Source organism: Pholcus phalangioides, unplaced genomic scaffold (genome assembly GCF_987345545.1).
Source record: "Pholcus phalangioides strain wild (caught in Gottingen) unplaced genomic scaffold, Ppha-v1.0 ptg000016l_1, whole genome shotgun sequence".
Classification (NCBI taxonomy): Eukaryota; Metazoa; Arthropoda; class Arachnida; order Araneae; family Pholcidae; genus Pholcus; species Pholcus phalangioides.
The window spans coordinates 2,316,582-2,340,388 of NW_028301609.1; the positions used below are offsets into that span (position 1 = coordinate 2,316,582).

The 23,807-nt window shown below is 39.0% G+C and overlaps 1 protein-coding gene across 2 annotated transcripts in view; it reads left to right on the forward strand.

Moving 5' to 3' along the window:
- The window catches only part of Ac76E (adenylate cyclase type 2 Ac76E), a 303,933-nt gene that overhangs the window by 71,081 nt on the left and 209,045 nt on the right, over positions 1-23,807 (forward strand). The window contains exon 2 of one of the 2 annotated variants that reach the window (XM_089245805.1): positions 12,469-12,565. The gene's annotated coding sequence lies outside the window, so the exon portion shown is untranslated. Of the gene's footprint in view, positions 1-12,468; positions 12,566-22,554; positions 22,673-23,807 lie in introns of those variants that run through there. The other variant, XM_089245806.1, reaches the window with a different exon arrangement.

The window sequence follows — 23,807 nt, forward strand, 5'->3', positions numbered from 1 at the left end:
TTTTTATCAGCCACCTCGTTGGGCATTTTGCCTGTTGTGGCGTTGTATTTGTATTCTGTTCATTTCAATGCTATTTGAAGGCTGCGAACAGAACTCAAAATTTCTTTTTAAGAAATTCATTGCGACCCTCCCTCCAAGTCATATATGGTAAACCCTCGGCCCGAGGACCAAATGTGGCCGGTTATCTGATGTGGCCTGCAGCCTCAAACTGGGGGGGACGTTCAAGTATTACAGCAGCAGATTTTTAGCCATTTTTTTGACCTCCTCCTTGTCCGCTCTGCCCCCCAACCTCCTAACGCATATTGGTGGGATCAGAGAGGGGGGGGCAGAGGGAAACATGAGTCTCCCCCGCCCCCTCACGATAAAATAAAGTTTTTTTTTTAGAGCAGAAAATATTTAAAAAAAATTTGAAATTTAAGAACAAAATACCTTTTAATCTGTAATTATTATCGATTTCTGTTAATTTCAATGCCATTTGAAGGGTAAGAACTCAAAATTTATCTTTAAGAAATTTATTGCGACCCACCCTTTAGGCCATATATGGTAAACCATTGACCCGCGGATCAAATGAAAGGCAATCTGATGAGGCTTGCCCCCCAAAACAAATTTTGTAAAAATGAACTATAAGCGGCACATTTACAGATCGCTTAAATGACCCGTGGCACATTTTCAGATTACTGAAGTAGACCCCGTGGCACATTCAAAAATCACTTAAGCAACCCGCAACACAGTTCCAGAACACTTGAGTGATCAGTGGCACATTTATAGTTCCCTTGAGTGACACGTGGCACACTTTTAGATCACTAAAGCGGCCCCCAGTGCGGTTCTACATCACGCAAGTAACCCGCGGAACATTCCCAGATTACTTAAGTGATCCGCGGCATAATTATGGATCACTTGAGTGATGCTTGGCACAGTTTCAGAACACTTATTCTGCCCGGACACATTTCCAGAGCACTTATGCTACCCGGACACCTTTCCAGATCACTTGGATCCACGAAGCATTTAGAGATCACTAAAGTGACTCTGTAGGGGACTTATCAATAGAAAGAATGTTATAGTTTGTTTCAGGTTAACTTTGCAGTGAAGAGAAAGGTAGAGAGTGTATTCCTTCGCCGCAAAATATAGTTCCCATACATCGGAGGTTTCTGACGATCATTTATGTAGAATATTTCATTTTTTTTTTATGATTTCGAAAAAGATACTGAAAAAATACCGTTTTGAACCAATGTATATTCGTTTATAATTTTTAAATTAGAAAAAATATTGGTTACCATTATCAAAAATCCATGGCGAACTCAAGAACACTTTGGCGCGATTTCTAAGAAATTTTCCCCGCCAATATCACTGTCGTGCTTTTTTTCTGGTTGCACAATTATATATACATATATTATATCGTCATTTTGTTGAATTTTCCAATAGATACAATTTTTCATTCAGTTTTGCATGTATTTATAGGCCTACACACCCAGACGAATATTCAATCAGTTTTTTTTTTCTCCCGAAAATAGCCTCCAATGAATTCAGATATTCACCATAGATTACAGGAAGTGTCCCTCTTTCACGACAGCGCCGATACCGTTGTGAGAGGCTCTCATTTTTATGGGTGTAGGTTACGGTTCCAGGCATCCCCCTTTTTTTATATCTATTTCTTGCCGTGTTCGTAGGATAGCGGTGGTTTCTGAATTCCAATAGCCGATAGCGGAGGGTGTTGACATAAGCAATGTCTCTTTTGCACCCACACCAACACGCCATCTTCTCCCCCACAGCAGAGGCTGTTCCTCCAGATGCCCCTTCGGTGTCTCTCCAGATAAATATAAATAAGCAAGAGAGAAAGAGAGACCCACAATGGTTTAGGCTTGCAGTGTATTTTTTATACCAGAGATAGACACGCTAAAACGTTCTCCGTTCTTTTTGGCAATAATGGATAAAGCACGTTATTGAAAAGAAGAGGAATTTTGGATTGCAGATGGCCTGATGGAACACATGTGGGAGCAACAACAATTAATAAGTAATAGAGAATCCGATAGCTCTACAACTTCAAGCGAGGATTCCATAGAATGGGAATCCGTAAAAAATGACTAAAACTGTAGTGATAACAAGTGGCATCGACGTATATGCGTTCGGGTGGGTGAGCGACGGAAATTGCGGCAAGAAAAGTGAGTAAAAGAATTCTATAATTTTTCCTTATCATTTTTATTATTATTATTTGGGGCTATTCCCAAATTCAAACGTGAAAACCGGGTTAATAGGAGTTACTAATATGCTTTTCAATAAAAAAAACGATTTCAAAGACCGCACTTTAATTTCTGTAAGTAATCTACGATGGGTTTTTTTTTTCATTAGCTAATTGTTACTGACTGCAGTTTTTTCTACAAGCATTACGTTATACGTAAAAAAAAAATTTTCTGCGAGATTGGCGAGAATCAGCCATACTTTACCGAGGCCACGCATCGATACATACGTTAATAGGCTTTCGTTGTCATAGCAACGAGTGATGCGGTTCCCTCGTAGCTTCCTCTTCACTGCAAAGTTAACCTGAAACGAACTATAGTTCAGGTGACCGCAAACTAGCGAAAGGTTTTTTCGTTTTTGGCGCACCGAGTAAGATGCCATTAAGAATATTTCATGTTTTTATAAAGGGTAGTTGGTGACGTAAGCATAATTCAAACCCCCCTCCCCCGTTGTGATTAAAAGTCAGCAAATCGGACCCCCCCCCCCCCATCACAAAGAATATCCATCATAAAAAATATGAGGCCTATTGTTACTATTACTTTTAACCGAACATGCACTTCGTACACATTCCTACACGGAATTTCTAAGGAATTGGTACATGCAGGAATGTGTGTTCTGAGTGTTTGCTTGGCCCTCAAATATTTATGTTGTCAAGTCGCGCTTGTCTCATGTTAATGCTGCCATTTGGCTTCCATTTTCTGAAGTAAAGATGGAAAATGCTTGAATTTTCGTGTTTTGCCAGTATCGTGTTGAAATGAGGCCGTTGCTGCCATCTATCAAGTAAAAACTAAACTACCTGTTATAATTTTTTTCGGTGGAATTTGTTGGTTTCGAACCACTATGCAACATAAAACCAACAAAATGTGTTATGCCATATATTATTTTTTTTTATGCTGCATAATGTTGTACATTTTAATCGTCAAAATAACGGTTAGTATATTTTTACGTTCGTCGCTGGATGACTTTTTGTAAACATTAAAAAACATAGTAATCGGTATTTTGGTGCACAGAATTTATACCGGTATGCAGCTTAAAAAAATGTAAAACAATTGCAGTTTCATACCACGTGTTGTTCATTTTCCTTCTGTGTAAACCAATTTGAAACAACCATTTCATTTTGATAATTATAACAAATAGTTTCGTTTTTTATTCTATAGGAGGCAGCAGGAGCCCTAACTTACTCAGTTTCTCATATTTTTGGCAGCTATGTATAAAAATATATAATAAGTTAGAAGGTTAGGAAATATATGTTTTCTTCCCCCTTTTTTTTGTCGGTTCGCAAATTATTCCTGTTTTTGCGTGAAAATTGTCGCATAATTTCTGTGGTCTACAATGAGAAAAATATTGAAGCACAGCGAATTAAACTGCACAAGGCTCAGACTTTTATTGCCAATAGGTAATTTTTTCCATCACCCTACGATTCGATGCTGTATAATGCCTTCTGCAAATTAATTTTCAAGATATCCCGGTTTTTTGTCAGTGCATTTGCGTTACGTCCCGGTTTTAATTAAGGATTTGTCTCGGATTTTCAGTCGCGTGATCCGGCCACTTTGTCCTTGGCCTCCGCCTGCCGTCCTACTTCTAACCAGATCATGGCCTGCCACTCTGTCTTGAAGAGGAGATTTTAGCAGGTGGTCGAAGAAGACCTGGGCCATGCTGGAAGCTGTGCATGTTTGTGTTGTGGACCTAACGTGACGTATGTTTCTGCGTAATGCTTGTTATGAGTGGTGTGTGTGTGCCACCATTTTCCGTCAATTTTCTCTAACTATAAGTGAAGTGAAATGGTTGTGACGTTGTAGACCTGTCGTTCTCTGTGGCGAGACTTTTCAACGGGTCTCTTAATCACAGAAAACCAACTGCAGCCGACCACCAGTGTGGCATCGGTGGGGTTCAAACCCGGGTCCTCGCGATGCGAGTCCGTCACTATGACCGCTAGACCCACCACCGCATACCGTCTGGTGTCGTACCGTAAATCGGTTTTTATTGTATAAAAGCGAGGTGAATAGTAACTTCGTGACTACTTTTCCGACGCCATATTCCTTTTGAAAATTTTCGTATTTCTTTCAAATTTTCGATTTAAAAAAGAATAGTACCTCTTTCGCTATTTTTTAAGAAAATAAATCAATTTGTTTTTAAAAATTTTTGAAGTAAGTAAATCCAGTGATAATATTTTTCGAGCATGTAAAATATTGATATTGGTTTATCTATCATTTTATGTTAGGTACCCGACCGGGCGTGTTAATTTTTGAAGATTTGTCCGGCCCTGTGTTGAGCGCCTTCGTTGAAAAACATCCAATCTGTATCATAGAAGAAAATTTGTCGTTTAAAGTTACTGATTACACCGTTCAACATTGCTAAAATGAGTAAATGTTGTCAGGAAGCGTGAAGAAAAAAAGCCTGTGATATATGGGGGACAGGAAAAAATAAACCATAAATTTTGTTTCCTTAACACGTTTGACGTAGCGAAAACGGCGTTTATGATGATGATACCTGCTATTCAATATAATATACTCTCCTTTCACGGAACTAACCACTTGTCTGGGTGGCCGTGTATTAAAATCTATACACGCACAGAGGAGTGTTGTTGCGCGTGTTAGGCTCCAGGGGGGAAACAGATTGCTTTAGTTAAGTAAAACGCCCCCGCAAAACACGAGGCTCGATTTTCGCGATGTCAGAGGACAAAGAAGTCCATTTAAGATCTCAGTTTGCTCATTTATGAAAGGGAAAGAGAGAGCCTTTTTCACTCTCTTCTGAACACATGCAACACACTAACCTCTTTTCCATTCATCGGATCCTCGCACAGCTGGTGCGTACTCGTACGTTAGAACACCATAATAGCACTCTTGATGACGAGTCTTTCTTTAGAACGATACTGTTTGCCTTTTTCTTTATAATGTTATTAGCTGCTAAGAAACTTCTTGGAAATTCCGGGAGACTGATGAGATTACGAGGCCTCACATCGAGTTGCTATAAGGCGAGGAAATGCTATTTCAGGTGGAGGAATATACGGTCACTGTACAAAATGTTATTAAAATTTTTATATAATTTCAATAAAAGTAAGCCAAGAGTTATTTGCAACTAATGATTTTTTGGTAAAAACTTCTATGATTCAATAACTGTATTCCCTTGTTCGATATCCGTGCTATTATGGCTGGCATTCACCGACAAGGTTTTAAACTATAATCACAATTTTTGCATAGGAGATCGACACGGTTGGTTAAACTGAGGTTTTTCAATCAATCCGTGTCGATCTCCTATTCAAAGATTGTGACTATAGTTCAAATCTTGTCGGTGAATGCTACCCTGTATCGATTCGCGTGTTCTCTCTGGCAACTTCTTGGCACCATTACTCCTTCACCACATACCAATTCCGCTTATATCAATTTACTAACGATGAAATTGGGTTGGAGAAACGAACGTGACATCTATTGGTGGTCGCATCAGGTTAGAATGGAAAAATTTATTTATTTATTTATTTATTCATATCTCAAAAGGCAAGGATTGCCTAATTACAGAGATGGACAAGGGAGGAGAAATACAAAATCCTAATACACAAAAGGTGAATACAACAAAGTACAAAAAAAACAAAAAAACGAAGTGGAACAATGATTTAAAAATACGATACTGAGAAATACATACGGAAAAGCATAACAACATGAATATTCAATACTCACACATAACTTTTAAGAAATTCTCTTATAGTTGAATTGAAGATATCGGATTTTAACATCACACTGCTTATATATATTGCACATCTCAAAAATAAGGGACCGTCGTAAAATATTTGTTCGGGGTTTAGGGAGGCGAAAAGTGCGCCGAACAGGCCTATTTCCAATTGGCACAGAAAATTCAACAAGTTGAAGAAGATAGCAGTCATCAATTATATTATTGACAATTTTATACAAAAAGCGAAGGTAACTTCTTTGGCATTCTAATGATTGAAAATGAAAAACATCGCAGTTCAGTGGAATTGCCTGTAAAACATGAAACGTAGAAAAAAAAATATGTTATCTATGTTCATCCACAACTTCGAACCCACGGACCTTGGCGGAAATTTCCATGGCGAAAAACGAGCATCTTACCACTGCGCCACTCGGAATTAGTGCCTATGGATAAAAAATATTGCACTAGATTAATTATATTGCACTTTATATAAAATTTTATCGTGAAATACAAGTCACAAAGGAACGTAATGAGTATTAAAACGACAGCTTAACCCAGGGGTTCCCAAACTGTGTCCCGCGGCACCCTGGTGCGCTTCCAACCTTTGTCGAAGACGCAGCAGAGAGGTAACCCTGACAAAGCTTTTTCGAAAATATAAAATATTTTTTGTTAAAAAGCTCCGGCCGATAAGCAATGAATAGGAAAAAGTTTCGCCGGGGTGGAGAAAGTTCCAGAACCCCTGGCTTAGCCATTTTTGAACAGACACAAGATTTACCAAGTTTCCAATTTAAACTATGCTTTTTTGCCGCGAATTATAAATTTCGAATTAAATCAGTTTTTTAAGCAGAAATTAACTATACTGTATAAGTTAGTGAAATTAATAGGTTTATGATAAAAATGAATTCTAATTTGCTTGTTTAATATGAGAAAAAAAATTATCCCCACGAGAAAAGCACAGATAACTTTTTTATGTTTTGAAAAGTCTCTCCGCAGAGAGCAGGCAGATGTTAAACATGATATGCACCTATATGCGTAACACAAAAATTCAAGCATTTGCCATTTTCATTTCAAAACATGATAGACAGATGGCAGCACCAGCGGAACACGAAACAAGCACAACCCTGACGCCATAAACACTTTCGGAGCCACGAACACACTCAGAACACACGTTTGGGTATGTACCGATTCTTACGGTTAAGCAATAGTAGTATATCGAATACGAAAATACAATCCTAATTTTTTTTCAGTTTTTTGTGGAGTTTTAGAAAAACAACTCCGTACTTCGAATTCGTTGTGACCAAGTTGTATTTTACATTTATTAATTCCGAGTGTACTGATATCAGGTAATAATTGAGAAGCGTGTTTTCAAAAGGGAACATTTCCACTTTTGCTTAATTTACAGGAGAAGTTAAAAAAATCCATTTTCTTCGGAATGGGCTGCTTTACAAAAGCAGAAAAATAGCTCAACAGGTAGCATAATGAAGTGATGTAAGAATATTCGAATATCATGTCTCTTGATCAACATTTTAGGGAGTTATCTACATTGAAATTTTGGAAATGTTCCGTTTTGAAAGAGAATTAGTGGCAATGTTACTTTTGATAAAATTGGAGCTGGTTAAATTTTGAAAAATTGGAAATTTCAACGCCACCAGTTGATTCCAGAAGGCTTCCCTTTGCTTGGCCAATGAAGGTGCTCTTACTACTCTCTCGTGAGTAACATAAAAAACACGATCATTCTACAGTGGAACCTCCCATCACGGACACTGCAAGAACAAAGACACTACAGGAACAAAGTGGATATGTTGCCCTTTTGGTAGAAACGACCAACTTTACATTGTAACTTTTCGACCAAAAATATTCCCGTTTGAATACACCCTTTTGCATAATTCGGAAAAAAGCTCACCCCACAGATTCAGAAGCCATTGAAAAGTGAATTTCGAAAAAAAAGGGTTTAAATGTTTCCGTTTTTTAAAATAAGCTCCTCTATTTATGATCGGAATATATATTGTTTATTGCTGTTTGTGTTAAGAGTTTATTATGCGTGTATAGTTTCGAGGGTGTCAAACGAAGTGCTCTCGAGCAATATCCTAATACCGAGCCGTATTCAATGCATTACATTACCGAGCGAGAGAAACGACGGGGAAGGCTTAATTGCATTCATTTGCGGTTGTCGTTCCGATGTTCCTAATCAAGTCCGTCTCTCAATTCCTTTAGACGTGGGGTATTAGCATCAACTTGATATACAATGGCTAGATCTTCACTCTACATTCTCCCCCCTACATCTGAAGTCCCCTACATGCGATTCAATCAACCAACTGACATTCACGGCTCACAAGTATTACTTTTAAGACTATAAATGGAAATTTCCCTGCATAATTTGGCGCCAATTAGGTCTCAATCACAGTGGACGTAAATTATCTCTCGGTACTAGATGAAAGCAAATCCATATGAGTCAATATAGTTTGAGTTAGTATAGTAGCCTATACATCCTATTTTCTGACAGAGAAATAGCTAATTTAAATATCCTCCGAATGGATTGTACTTCGAAGGATCGGATACGACAATGTATTTCCGAAATCTCCATTATACGATGGGATATGATAAGTTCCCGTGAAATCACAACCTCTCGAAATGGATCAACAACACAACTGGGAGAATGGAAACAAAATGTTTTAATGCTGATGTGCACAATGAATTTTCGGAGCATTATAAGGATTACAAATGCATCTTAATACTTGTACCGATTTGGAAATCCACTAGTTATAATTTGCAATTCAAATTTCTATGTGAATCGAGAGAATATAAGGGTAATATTTGGTGGCAACTGTTGGCATGTTGTGTAGGATGAATTATTATTATATCTTTTCCTGTTGCCTTTCCCGATCAATTCAATTGATCGATGTCCGTGTTGAAGGAAGTAGTAATAGGTTGACTTTTCGAATCACACAGTCTGATGATTCGAATTATTTGTCCACGGGACCATCTCTGCAATCGTCGACTTCAGAAATTTTCAGTGTTCGTTGGTCGATGCGATCGCATCGAGACTCAGAGTTTCTGTAATAACTAAAACCGAAAGAAATAAAAACGTGATACCATGACCATATATCCCGTTTAATCGAACGGAAAGTATGAAAACGGAACAACTCAGTTTTTCGTTTCATAACTGGTTAGGGGCCGTTCAAGTATTACGTCATCATCGATGGGGGAGGGGGTTTCCGATTTGCTGACTTTTGATGACAAAGGGGGGGGGGCGGTTTGGATAATGCTTACGTCATCAACCATCCTTTATGAAAATATGAAATATTTTTAATAGCACCTACTCGATGAACCAAAAACGAGAAAAACCTTTCGATAGGTTGTGAGCACTTGAAGTAACATTCTCCCCCCCCCCCATTAATAAGTGCCCTACAGAGCCACTTTAGTGATCTCTAAATGTTTCGCGGATCCAAGTGCTCTGGAACTGTGCCACGCATCATTCAAGTGATCCTTAATTATATGCCGAAGATCACTTAAATAATCTGAGAATGTGCCGCGGGTAACTTGAGTGATGTAGAACCCCACTGAGGGCTAAGTGCTTTATTACTACGTCACATGTCACTCAAGGGATCTTTAAATGTGTCACGGATCGCTTAAGTGTTCCGGAACTGTGTCCCGGGTCATTTAAGTGATCTGTAGATGTGCCGCTTAATTCATTTTTTTACAAAATTAGGTTTGAGGAGGGCAGGCCGCATCAGATAACCCCCCCCCCCCCACCGGGCCATATTTAGTCCGCGGGCCAAGGACCTTTATGCGATTTATCATTGCATGGCTTAGAGGGTGTGTCGCAATGAATTTATTAAAGATAAATTTTGCGTTCATATAGCCTTCAAATAACAATGAAATTAACAGAAATTGATTATAATAACATATAAAGGTATTTTCTTACGAAATTTCAACTTAACAATATTTTTTTTCACTAAAAAAATAAATTTTTGATTGTGGGAGGGGGGGGGGCACGAGCCCCCTTATTCCCCCCCCCCCATCCCGTATACGTCTTACACGGTGGAAGACTTACAGACACCTAGATATGCTTAAGAGATGTGCACACCCAAGCAATAGGTAGAAGTGACCCCCCACCCCTGCAATGGATAAAATTGATCCCCTGAAATTGATAGAAGACGTGCAAACCCCCTTAAACACGTAGATGTGCACACACCCCCTCCTTTAAATGCGTACGGGGCTTACGTAGTCCTAGAAATAGTTGGTAGGCCTTCAAAAATGGGTAAAAGACTTTAGTATTTTATTGTACCTTCAACCATGTATTTGAGCCGATTATTTTAAATAGTTTATAAAGTTGATTATTATTGACAGGAACTTGTGTCCCCATGTGCGCATGTACAGTATAATAGAGATTGATAAACTTATATATAAAGGGGGAGAGAGTGAGAGAATTTTTCTGTTCATTTGGGCCAAGAAAATCGATCTTGTGAGTAAAATGAAAATGATGGAAGATAGCGAAAGCATCTCCGACAGCTTTTGTTGTGAAATAATATCAACCCGACACATGCAAAAAAAAAACAAGAAACGTCGGTGACATTTGTTGTGACATAATACGCGATATACTAACCAGAATCCTGAAGACAATCAATAAGAGGTATCTGCTTGCATATACGGTATTTTTCCGTGAACCGAAAGACTTGATACTCCGTCATTCCGGCATATGAAGGAAAATATAATTCCCATCTCTTCTCTCTCTCTCTCTCTCTCTCTCTCTCATGGCAACAAACTCCCACATCCCTAAATATATAGGGTCCCACATTGACTGAATAATGAAGACTTGTAGCTGACATCCACGGTTCCATGTTGCCGTTGTCAACATGCCGTAAGGTATTTTAGGGGGGAAAAATAATGACCTGAGATTATTTTGTCCGGTATCTCATCCGAAATCAACATGTGTCGTAATCTGACGACAGCATTAATTCCTCCACATTATTTGAAAACTATTAAGACTATTCAACGTAACAATTATCGTAACAAGGTTTGTTCAAAACGTTCAGGGTGCGGTAGCCCAGGTCGATAAGGTACTCGCCTGAAGTACCAAAGGATGTTTAGACTGTCGCGAGTTCGATACGAGCGAACCGCCCGTGTCAGTACTGATACAGGGTTACAACAGATACGGCGACATGACTGGAGGAAAAGTAGTTTGGATTCGGCAATCGCAGCACATTTGCAGATCATTCAAGTAGCCATCGGCACATAGAGATCTTTAAAGCGACCCGCAGAACATTTGCAGAACATTGAAGTGAACCCACAGCACATTCACACATCACTCAAGTGGCCCACGACACAGTTCCAGATCACTTCAGCACAAACCAATAAAATGACCCGCACTTCTCTAAAGGTTGAGCACCCTTGCCGTAAGAGGTGCTCCTTGTTTGATGATAAGTATCGGTACACACACACAGTGCACTCGCGACTCGAGAAAGGTTGAATACCTTTTGTCTAAAACATAGTTTCCCAACATTTTTTGCCCCATCACCCTCTTCTTCAGAAATTATTTTCCCCCATCGCCCCCAACGCAATCTAACCTATAGGATTCTATGTTATACCCGTATCTTCGGAGTTCTTTTATTTTTTTTTTTAATATTATATTCTACCGTTCTCCCCCCCCCCCCCGAACGTCGTGAGACAAGTTAGTTTTACCCTACTGATAGGCCGGGTTAACAGGATTGATACGGCGGGGTGAGGCTTTAGCTTGGTGCAAGTTTTGCAGTAAACCCTGGGGTCAGCGGCTTTCGCTCTGTAGCTATAGCTAAAAACCACACGACGGAAATTAAGAGGGTTGGTACCACCCCCTCGAATCAGACTCTCGCCGGCTCCCGATTCAGGGGATTTATTTCCCGTCTCGTCCGTCGGTCTTATTGAGTATTGAGCGGGATGGCGCGCGACGTCTGTTCTACAATTTCCTGCTTGGCCAAAAGGCTGGATCAGGGGTGCATCAATGAGGTTACCCTACCGCCCCCCTGGAACATTCCATCGCCCACGTTGGGAAAATCACTGGTCTGAAAGGACAAAATTCTAAAAATGCCACGAGAATGTTAAAAAAAATAGAACAACTCCGAAGAATAGAAATAATTATCTTCAAATTCTTCTTCAAACTCAAAAACTTACGAAAAAATTCTGAAAACTTTCGACGAGGGACTAAACAACATATTCCTGAGAAAATGTTCATTCAAGTTCAACGATTATTATACGAAGCCCTTCCCCCACCCCCTTCATCTAGTGCTATCTCTCACAATTTTTTAAAACTTAAAAAAAACTAAATAAATAATTTATTCATTTCGTCGTCAATAAATTCCCTTCCAGACACATTAAGAGGGGAAAAAACTATTCCGCTGAAGTTTTATGTCGCGATATAAAAATATATCTCGTGCATTTTTTTCCCCATTTCTTCATCACCAAATTCCAAATACGTACGATAACATATTTTCTTTATTATGTCATTAGAGGTCCCGTTTTTATATCCGGGGCTTTTTTTCCCTCTGCATGCGTGTGTATTGATTAATATTAAATATTATCTTTTTTTTTCAGGTTTGTTTTTGTCTCTGGCGTCCTTGGAATTCTATGTTTTCTCAGCAATGTTCAATTGACAAATCCGGATAGAGCTTAGGGGCCGTTCAAGTATTACGTAAGCAAATTTTTAGCCATTTTTGACCTCCCCCCCCCCCTCTCCTTGTCAGCAAAATTTCGTCATCAGCTCTGCCCCTCTGAATCCTAACGCATATTGGTGGGATCAGAGACGTACACGAGGGGAGGGGGGCATATGGGGCTCGTGGCGCCCCCGACGATCAAAAATTTATTTTTTTAATGCAAAAAAATATTTTTTTTAATTGAAATTTCGGAAGAAAATACCTTTATATGTAATAATAATCAATTTCTGTTAATTTAAATGTTATTTGAAAGCTGAGAACTCAAAATTTATTTTTAAGAAATTCATTGAGACCCACTCTCTAAGCCATATAATGATAAATTGCATAAAGGCTCGCGGACGAACTATGGCCCAGGGGTTATTTGGACTGCGCTCCTCAAACCGAATTTTGTAAAAATGAACTAAGCAGCACATTTACTGATCGCTTAAGTGTCCCGTGGTACAATTCCAGTGCATTTAAGCGGCAAGGGGCACATCTTTAGATCACTTAAATGACCCGGGACACAGTTCCAGAACACTTAAGCGATCCGTGACACATTTAGAGATCCCTTGAGTAACATGTGACATAGTTTTGGAGCACTCAAGTGGCCTCCCCCCCCCCCCCCAGTGCAGTTCCTTTACAAAAACTTACTATTACATGGTTGGTATGATGGTTAATACATTGTATGTCTCCCATGCGATGAAATACAGTCCGTACAACGCCTAGGCATGCTGAGTATCAAATTATCGATCTGATCTTGGGGAAGATCCGGTACACATGTAGGAGGTGGTTGACGGGCTACAACTCGTCGGCCAAGCATGTCCCACACATGCTCTATCGGATTCAAGTCAGGTGATAATGCTGGCCTTTCCATACGGGTTATATCCTCAGATTCAAGGCATTCGTTTACGACGTTTGCTCGGTGAGGACGGTCATCCATAAACACAAATTCTGCGCCCATGGCACCCCTAAACAAACGTACATGTTGTTCCAGAATGATGTCCCGATAAATTTGGGCTTTCATGGTTCCGGTTTGAACATGCAGATCTGTTCTGGAACCCAGTATAATTCCAACCCAAACGAGCAATGCTGCACCACCGTAACGGTGTCGTTCAATGATGTTGTCTTGGTGGTTACGGGTACCTGGCGTTCTCCATATGAAAGTCCGACGTGAATCAGACTGCAAGCTAAACCTGGACTCGTCGGAAAACATCACACAAGCCCACTGTGACGATGTCCACATTGCATGTTCTCTACTCCAGGCTAATCGCTGCCGACAGCGAGTTGCCGTGAGCGGAACACATCTGACAGGCCTGCGAGCATATAGACCAATATCTCCCAAACGTCTGTACACGGTTTGCCTTGAAATTGTGGTACCCGTGGCTGCAGATAGCTGACGAGACAGGTCGGATGCTGTACTCCGTCTGCTTCTTTTGGCAATTACTGCCAAATACCGGTCTTCATTCGGCGTTGTAACTCGGGGGCGACCTGTACTGTAACGTCTACTGACATTTCCGTTATCTTGGAATCGTTGCCAAAGCCTAGAGATGACACTTTGGGCAATTCCAAGTTCCTCGGATATTTCCATCTGAGTACGCCCACATTCCAGACGGCCGATAATTCTACCACGTAAAAAAACATCCACATGCGTCCTCTGTGTCATAACTATTCGCTTATGGCACTGAGCGCCTTACAGAACTCTTGTGAACAATTTTACTTCTTTGCCACCATTCCTTACATACCCCCTCTTACACCCTCGTCATTGTGACGTACTATCGGCATCATCTGGTGGCTTCCTGAAATTTGCATATCATTCTTGCAGATGTGTGTGATAATTCTACAGGTGAAATTTTTACTTTAGATTTCGATTTCCGTATGATTCTGAATTATCCTTAATTTATAGACATGAGTGTATATTTACACACGTTGCTTTTTTCAATGATCTTCTATTATGGAATTCAATGAACTATCTCATCGACGTCACTTTTTTTTTTTGGCATCTACAGATTACTCTTTCTGCAGCCACTGGAAAAACCAAGCCGACGCATCATCCGCCGTTAGGCTAAGCGCAAATTGAGTCGCGTTCGCGGGTGGGCGGGACCTAAGTGCGATGACGTCAACACGCCCCACGCAGCCCCGGCCCCACGCGTAGCGAGGGGAGGCGCATATTGGAACGCGTTCCCAGTGCACGAGCGTTTTAGAAAGGAAACAATTTCGGAGGACTGGAACCTTGTCATTTGGGAGGCTCCCGGAGCCTGGATTATTGGTAATTAAAGTTGACATTAATGAAGACAACATTAATTAAAAAGAAAATACAGGAATGCGCTGAAAAATATACATTAAAATGCCGTATATAAAAACGTGAACACAAAGAAATAATAAAAAATTAGGATTGATGACAATTCAAAATTAGAGAATAATTAAAAAACTATTGAAAATTCAGATTTTTCTGATGAATTTTTCCTTAAAAAAACTAAAGGTACATAAATTAATGAAAACCTTACATTAATTAATCGAAATTGAAAATGGATAAAAATTAAGGTAAATTTAGGAGGGATAAAAATTTTAATGAAAATTAAAGGTTTATGATAATTAATGAAAATATATAAAATTCAAGAAAATTCAAAATTTAGAATGAATCATACAATAAACTTAAAGATTATTGTATGATTATTAACAGAATTAACAGAAATTGGATTAATGAATATTCCGAAATTAATGGAATTTTTCCGGAATTAATCCCATAAAGAATGAAAATTTGGAAATTCTGAAAAGTTAAAACAAATGAAACGATTGATCACAATTTAAAATTAATAAATAATTCCGAAACTGCTGGGAATTCATATTTAATAGAAAAATAGATTAGTGAAACACCAGAATTAGTGAAATTAATAATTAAATTTCAAATTTAATGAAAAATTATTCCCCTATCGATCGATAAAATATAATTAATGAATATTCGGAATTAAAGCCGAATTCAGAAATTTAATGGAAAATATTTCGTAGGCTATTAAAAAAACAAGAGTAGATTTTTTTCTCTAAAAATTAATAAAAATTCAGAATTAATGACAACTTTTTAAATTTGGAATCAAAAAATTAGTGAAAATCCCGAAATTAATGAATCCCATAATGAATTCTGAAATTAATGAATCCCAAAATGAATTCTGAAATTAATGAATCCCAAAATGAATTCTGAAATTAATGAATCCCAAAATGAATTCCGAAAAATAACTCCATAATGAATTAAAATTTAGAGCTAATGAAGAGTCAAAACCTTGGAAAGAACAATAATATTTAATAAAAACTCAGAAAGAAAGAAAATAATTCAGGAATTAATTAATTCCTTAATTAATTAATTAATTAATTCTTTAATTAATTTAAGAAATAATTGATTATACATGTAAATAACGTTGATGTTAAACAACATTTTTCATAAGAGAATACAAACTCTATCAAAATGACGGTTTATTTTTAAAAAACCCCTACAAAGAATCGTGCGCGCGGGACACGAAAATCTGCGGCTCAACAGCAGTGCCAACGAGTGCGCGCGTACACGCGCTTAGCGTAGTGTCACCTCGCTCGTGTCTCAATTTGCGCTGTCTTTCTGATTTCCGTTGGCCGCAAAACAGAGTGCTGCCCTGCTTCGTGTCGCGAACGCTGCACGCGGCTCAATTTGCGCTTTGCCTTAATGTGACGTCAGTACCATTGCTTTACGCCGAAATTCGAGTTTGTATCGCAGCGGGGCTCAACCTCCAGCTCGCGGGCCGCGAATGAGGGGTTAAATATTTGTAATGTGCTCTTACATTTAAAATTTTAAACTTTTACACTCTAAATTAGGTTTTGACGAGAGGCAGTGGTTCTCTGACTTTTTTTAGGCTGCGGATCACTCTTCGAGGAGAAAACTTAGGTCATATCTAAGTGATCTACATACATGCTCAACGCATGGCTCGCGAGCCATATGGCCCTCGAAGCCATCTGATATGCTCGCGACCTCAACCCTAATTTTGTGAATATGAACTAAGCGGCACACATCCAGATTCATTCAAGTGACCCGCGGTGAATTTCCATAACACTTAACTGAGCCGCGGCGCATTCCCAGATCATTTAAAAGTAAAAACAGTTTCAGACCACTTAAGTGGTCAGCGGCACATTAACAAACTGCTGAAATGATCCGCGGCACATTTTCAGATTACTTAAATGGCCTGTGTGGTGCCTTTTTACATCACTCAAGTTTCCCGCGGCATATTTCTAGATCACATAAGTGGCCCGCGCGGCACATTTGCAATCATTTAATCTTTTAAGCGGCAATTAGAAATCACTAGCCACCCCCCTTCAAAATGCATTCACAGATCACCTAAGTGACCCTTGGGGCTAATCCAGATCACTTAATTAAGTGGCCCGCGACACGTTTTCAAATCAATGGAGTGGCTCGTACTGTCCTAAAGATTGAACACCCCTTGCGATGCACTAGAAAGTACGGAAATTAATAATAGATCCCCAATGATGCAAATCCTATAGCATTTTTTGCCCACAACTTACTTAACCGTACACGCATCTTGTAACCATTGTGGTCTGCGGAATTTATAACGAATTAGTACATGCAGCGAACGTGATTATGTTGTCAGAGTATGTGCATGTTGTACTGGTGCTGCCATCTGTCCACCATACCTTGAAGTGAAAATGACAGATATACGAAATTTCGTGTTGTGTTAGCATCGTGTCGAAGAGATATCGATGATTGACATCATTCATTTTGGTCACTCTTTCGTGTGCTAAAATGCAGTTCCGTAAAATTGCTCAAGACTTGCTACTCGGAGAAAAATGGCAAAAAAAAAAAATCGAATTGCGAGACTGTCGATATCTCGACAAATTTTTCTTCAAATGATATGAGTAAACACTTCTTTTGGTGTAATATAGAAAGTCGCAAGTTGCCGAACACGGCCGGGCTCTGTCGCTTGAGCAATTGAGGCACATTTCCCCAGAGGGCGTGGCCCGTGTCGGAAAAATTTTATTCATTCTCTCAATTTAGAAATATCATAAACATACACAGATAAGACACATAAAATCAAGAACATTCATAAAATTATACGAATCATATCGTGACGTGTGCAGACGCGAAATAAATATAGTTTTTGGGGAGAGGGGGTGGCTTTGGAGGGGGCGAGTACCATTAAGAAACCCTTAAATAGTTGGGCAGTAATCAATGGGCGATTCCGCAGAACTTGTGCTAATCAGATTGGAAAAAGTGTGACTATACTACAGAATTTTTTGTGGAACGAAGCGTTTACGCCGGGTCATCTTTTCTTTCCCTGGGACAGGGCCTTTTCGGGCTGGTGGTAGTTGTCTCCCATGATAATGAGATGTGATGCAATGATTTTAAAAGTATGTAACTCGGTAGATATTGGTATTTACAGTCTGGAAGTGTCTTAAAAGCTTCTAGCGAATGGGCCTCCATAAAAACATGAGGGTCCCCCCAAGAACATCACTTTGCCCATGGCGCTGTTAAGATGGCCTTGCCGGTGGCCCCTTGTCAATTGAAGAGCTAACTAGCTATGCAATGAGATCTGGTGCTATGGTTTTCGAGTTTAAGTATGTAAGTAAGAAACTTATATCCAAAAACATTAGAAGGTTACTTGCAGCTAATGGTTTTCGGAAAATTCTGGAGGACTCCAAACTATCACTTCATCTGAGATGAAGTGCCCATGATGTTGAGATGACCCAGCATATAAGAGCACCCACAAGAAAATTCTATCCTAAGCGGTCCGGAGGTTGATCTAATTTATAACCAAAATTCACTATAAATTTACTTAGTAAGAAAAAATTAAATCGTCTTGGATGAGATATCGGGCCTTGGATAAGACTGGGAGGGAGGAACACGAGAAGAAAATATGGTCCAAAGGTGGCCATGGGCTGAAACAAATTGGGAAACGCTGGTCTAGGCTGTACTAGAATGTTGCTGGACCCCCTCCTGCCCGATCATCTCTTTGCTTTCTCCGGGTTTTTATTTTCAAAAACATTTCATCAGTCTTCTCGACGGTGTCCGGTCTCTTTAGGATGTTTTAGCATCCATGCCTCCTCTAGAGCTTCTGATGAGGCTGGGCAAGCGGTGGCGTAACATAGCTTGATTCTAATATCTTCTTTCAGCAGCAGCGGTTGTCGAGGATTAATTCAAACCTTCTCAGGTTAGCGGAGATAGATGGGCCATGATCCGTTAAAAACACAATGGCCTCTCTTCTGGGACAGTTGCTGTTCGTACTGATTACCCATTAGTTAACAAACCAAAAAATGCCCATTAGTTGACATCATAAAAAATTTTATGCTTGCGGGAATCCTCTGAGGGAAATCTGTAAAGCGAAATCCATATCTCTGGAAGGGGTTTAAATATACGTTTTGTTGGCCGGATGCGAATACTAATCTGGCGAGCTGAGGACAGCACTTGGCCAGACTCAAGACAGCGGCGATCCAAGCAGCCTTAATGCTATCCGACGGAGTTGCACCAGCACCACATCCCATCCTCCATACCTTATGCTTTGACCCAAACTGAGTATTCACCTCGTAAGATTTAAAGATGCCTCTATCTGTATGGATGTAGTATGTGGCCTATGCGAATAGAAACCGCAATACTGGAATGACTGAAGTAATATTAAAGAATAGAGCTTTTTATAACCTGCTCAGTATTTCTTGTCGCACAACAACGCATGAACGAACTTAACAATAAATCTTTGTTTATCTCCTTTTTTCTGTTATTAGAGCGAAAAAAAAGTTTCCTCAAACTGTTGAAAAACAATACTGATTTACCAGATGCAGCGATTATGATACCCACGTGACCGTGCTACTACTACTTAACTGCCTATGCACATCGTAAACATTCCCCCTGTGGAATTTCTAATGAATCGGTTACATGCCAGAACGTGTTGTGTGTGTGTATAGATGCGCGTGGTCCTAAGGTATATTCGTCTTGCCAAAGTTATGTTTGTTTCGTGTTGTACTGTGTTACTGCCACACACACCTGGCTTTGATATTTTGAAGTGGGGAAAAAAATTCTGCCATTCAATCATTCACGTCTTCACGGTGCACCAAGAAATCTTTGTTGGAGCATTTTTGGTGGTGCGTAACCTTGAAAGACAGTATTCGTCAGCACGCTCTGTTACTGTTTTTCAAACCTGTGGTCCATTATAACACTTCCACTACATAAATTCCGCATTTAGTGCTGTAAAATTGTAATTTATTACTTCAGTTTTTATGATATGCACATTACGAAAGAAGAAAAAAATAATTTTGAATTGGAAGGGGGAAAGGATGCGGTGAATTGACCTTCTCTATAGAGGGCTCCGTGTCATTATAAAAACTTACAAAACACTGCTCTATCTCTTAACGCACAGACGTACTGCGTTTTGATTTGTAAAACACGGCCTTACGAATGAAAAACCTAGTTTTTACTCACAGAGGCATATTGTGAATCAGTAGAATGATTTGTCCGATGGCAGTGGAGCCACCTACACTTGACTTTTTACAACATTGTTCAATAAATAGTGAGCTCATTGGCCAAAAATGACATGAAATTCGAACCAGTATATATTGGGCGCTCCATAATCCTCGAGTTTTCAAAGTTAGATTTTGGAAACCCTGTGTTGCTCTATTTTCTTGTATATAGTAGTTTTTTATTTATCATTAACCGTGTCAATATTTTTGCTTGTAAATAATATAAATATTCCTATGTGGAAACGCAAAAAAATCACCGCATTTCTTGTGAATCGCACCAATTTGGCGACGAACTTGCTGAGTTTAGCGACAACGCCGATGTTTTAATGACGTCGTGACGTAGGGAAAAGTTTGTAGAAAGTATAAAGGGAAACGCGAGTTTTTCCGAGATTATTCGAGATAATTCCACTCTTCGTCACCAAGCGAGGAGAAAAGAAGCTGGAGAGACAGAAACCAACTTAGATGTTTTCTTTTAATTAGCGTATCATTGTGTGTATTTGAATCGCTGCTTGAATCAGTGTAAATAAATTTGTCCTGTACTTTACCTTCGTGCCTGTACTCATCTGGAGGACTTCCCGAGCATAATTCGGATCAACTCGTTTTCCAAATCTACTGTCGTTGAACTTTCTACGGAAGGTGCCTGCTTTTTGGTCAGTGGAATCCTTGCATTGTTAGGTTTCTTGTATCATTGCATTCATTCCGGAGATGACTACAGAAATGGATATGCAAACACTAATTCAAATTGATTTGTATTCACCGCTTGAAATCATCAAGTTTTTGTTACTTTATAGAATGTCAGCAGCTGGAGCACATCAAATATCACACAGGGTAATAGGAGCGAATGTCCCCGAGAGATGCATACATGCACAATTGATTCCAAGTACGGTGAATGGGATGCCACAGAACATATAGCGGAAGTCATCACAAAAGTGTATCTAAAACGGAACAGGGTTGAAAGCCGTGGAAGAAGCTAAACACGCATTAGAAGTCGTTGTCCACCACGATGTTTATGTTGACTCGTAATGGAATCCCATGTTCACGTACCACGATATCGTAACCAAGGAACTAAACATCAGCGATAACAATGCAAAATGTTCCGCTGAACTTTCCGCGTAAACCGAATCCATAGCAGTTTGCAGTAGACTACGGCGTAGATCACTAGAGTATTAATTTGTGAGGCTACAAGAGAACACTATCTTATCTGGAAAATACTGTGGTCATTGACTATGGATCAAATAATCCCTCATCCCATTGTATTAGTTTTTCCCTATATATTCATCTTTTATCTCTTCCCTCCCGTTTTGTATGTTTGTGTGTCAATAAATTAAACGAATTTAAAATATAAATTTCAATCTTCTCCTTATGAAAGAGCCGGCCACTAACTCTTTCACACACGAGCATTCATTTTTTAGAATCTTCAAATTTTTTTCCGGCATTTTTGAGACACAAAAAAATGCATCAAAAACATAAAAATGCCAGAAAATCTTTATTTTTTTTATATATTTTTTTAATTTTAAATTTTTAAAATTTGTTTGTGAAGAAAAATTCACTTCGTTAAATTTTTTTCATCAAAAAACGGAACATATTTATAAAAAAATGTCAGGAAAATGAAGGACAAAATTAAGATAATGTAGTGACGTCTCAGTCATATGATCATCCTAATCTTGATTAATAAATAACTCAAAATTTTTGACAGAAAAGGTGTTGTATCAGAGTCGTCGAAATTTCAACGACGCTATGAGCGAAGTAATTAACACTATATTTTTATGTGGGATCAGCTGGAACCCAAAATTATTGTCTTTATAGCCAAGCTGTCGTTATAACCGAGTTTAACTGTGTTTCAATTCCACCAGTAGTCGCAAATGTACCACGTTTAAAGAAGAATCTTACAGGCTGCACAATGATAGTTTCTCTCAATTAATTCAATATTTTTCCATAATTTTCCAGCCTGAAAATTATTATGAAACAGTTGTCATGTTATCAGTGAGTTACGACTGATACTCCCTTGGTAGTTTCGAAAATTTTACTTCTCAAAATTTAAATATATCGGGTGAGCATCAAAATATGTGCGGAAAACCAGGGCAAAAGATTCCGCGTATATATGAATCTAAAACAAACTGGAAAAGAAACTGATAATTAACAAATACCAATTCTGATGAGTTTCGCCTTTCACAATTCGGAGGTTAATACGCAATATTTTACGTCACCGTTCGCATAGAAACTCAAAACAATTTTCAGGTTCCAGACAAACGTCAGAGACCTTGAGGAGAAAAAGATTGTCTTCTCAACACTGAAGGACCGATTTCTTTTGTCGCGACCTCATCTCGCAGCAAAATGTTCTTTCAATAAGCTCTTGTATTGCGTCATGTCATTGAGTGGAAGCGTTTTTTTTTTTTTTTCCACATGCGATGTCGGTTCGATTTCATGGAGTAATGATTGCGTGAGAGAGAGAGAGAGAGAGAGACGATTCTCCTACTCTTTATTTCCTTTTACTATGTGTACATCTTTATTCCATGTAATATACTATACCGAAAAAGTACTTAATGTTCCGGAGCAGGCAAACATCTGCTTTAGCAATAAGTATCTCTAGATAGCAGAGGAGAGAACGATCAGCCAAAGAAAAGGTAAGTAAGCCAAAGAAAGAAAAAAAAGATAACATATACTGTATTTATATGTACGTATGGTATGTTCACTTGGTCTGGAAATATTGAATTTGGCGATTGTTTCGGGAAAAAAAACGCGCATATACAGTATATATATATACGCATACGAGTGCGTATACCTAAGTTGGAGGCTATTTTGTTGGAGTAAGGATATTAACAAACTTTAGTGCGATGTAATTATAGTGTGACCTTTGAAGACCGGGCACACCCCGCTTCCCATCTCAGAGAGATGTCGAAGCGTTCCCGAAGGATAGGTGTGTCGGGAAAGTTTTATTAAAAACAACATAACATGACCCCCTCAAACAAAGGCAGCAAAATAAAATAATTTACATAAAAATTGATCGTCAACTCCTGAAGTCATATAACAAATAAATAAAATCTAAACAATCAACGCCAATGGGCAGTCAAAATTATAAACGGGATTATAAGATGGCGGTGTATAGCCGTCCATCCCATAAGAATATAGTATTCGTCAATTGATCGAATGATTGCCGATAATCTTGGAATATAAAATTTCGAATCACGGTGAATTAGTCGCAGATCATCATCGTCTAGGCCGCAAGTCGTTACCAGAATCGTCACTGGAATCGTAATTATAGTGTGACCACGGAAAGATGGCATCTGACTTCCATGACGAACAGAGAGGGGTCACTCTTCGGTAAAAGAAGGAAATAACATCGTCAGGGGTTGCTGCTGGAGTCACTCATAAAAACTCATAAAAATTAGGAATTAGAAAATTTGAATGTGATTTACGAAAAGTTATTATCGTGTGTGTGAAAAGGGTTTTTTTTGTCGATAGAGGGTGCAGCACGAAAGCAAATCGGTGGAAATATGCTAATCAGAATCCTATATAAAATGCCGGGTGTACAATTAACAGCTCATTTCTGAATTTTCCTCTGTTACGCGAAGTTTTCATTGTGATGTTGACATTGGTGAATACAGCACTGTAGGTGGAGTTGTTTTACCTCAGCCACGAATCGACGGTTGAACCTTAACGAACGTTTCGGATACACAAGGGATTGAAAACAGGTGCAGGTTTAATTGCTTCCGATGCTCTCTATCGCCAAAAAAATCTGACAATTTCTTCCTCTGCGCC